Source organism: Corvus brachyrhynchos, unplaced genomic scaffold (assembly GCF_000691975.1).
Source record: "Corvus brachyrhynchos isolate BGI_N302 unplaced genomic scaffold, ASM69197v1 scaffold30, whole genome shotgun sequence".
Classification (NCBI taxonomy): domain Eukaryota; kingdom Metazoa; phylum Chordata; class Aves; order Passeriformes; family Corvidae; genus Corvus; species Corvus brachyrhynchos.
The window spans coordinates 105,109-105,503 of NW_008235742.1; the positions used below are offsets into that span (position 1 = coordinate 105,109).

At 66.3% G+C, this 395-nt stretch overlaps 1 protein-coding gene across 1 annotated transcript in view; it reads left to right on the top strand.

The window, feature by feature from the left end:
• The window catches only part of MLLT6 (MLLT6, PHD finger domain containing), a 33,765-nt gene that overhangs the window by 31,099 nt on the left and 2,271 nt on the right, over positions 1-395 (top strand). The window lies entirely within an intron of this gene.

Sequence of the window (395 nt, forward strand, 5' to 3'; positions counted from 1 at the left end):
CTGCTCCGGTGGGCTGGGAGCGGGATGGGATGGGATGGGATGGGATGGGATGGGATGGGATGGGATGGGATGGGATGGGATGACCCAGGTTCGGTTTCCCGGCCCGAGCCAGGACTAAACACGGGGCGGAGGAGCTGAGGCTGCGGGGCTGCAGCTTCTCCGGCCCAGGAGCTGTGGGAACAGGGAATGGGGCAGGGAACGGAGCAGGGAACAGAGCAGGGAATGGGGCAGGGAATGGGGCAGGAATGGAGCCGGGAACGGAGCAGGGAATGGGGCAGGAACGGAGCAGGGAATGGGGCAGGAATGGAGCCGGGAATGGAGCGGGAATGGGGCGGGGAATGGGGCAGGAAATGGGGCAGGGAATGGAGCCGGGAAGGGAGCGGGGGAAGGAGCAG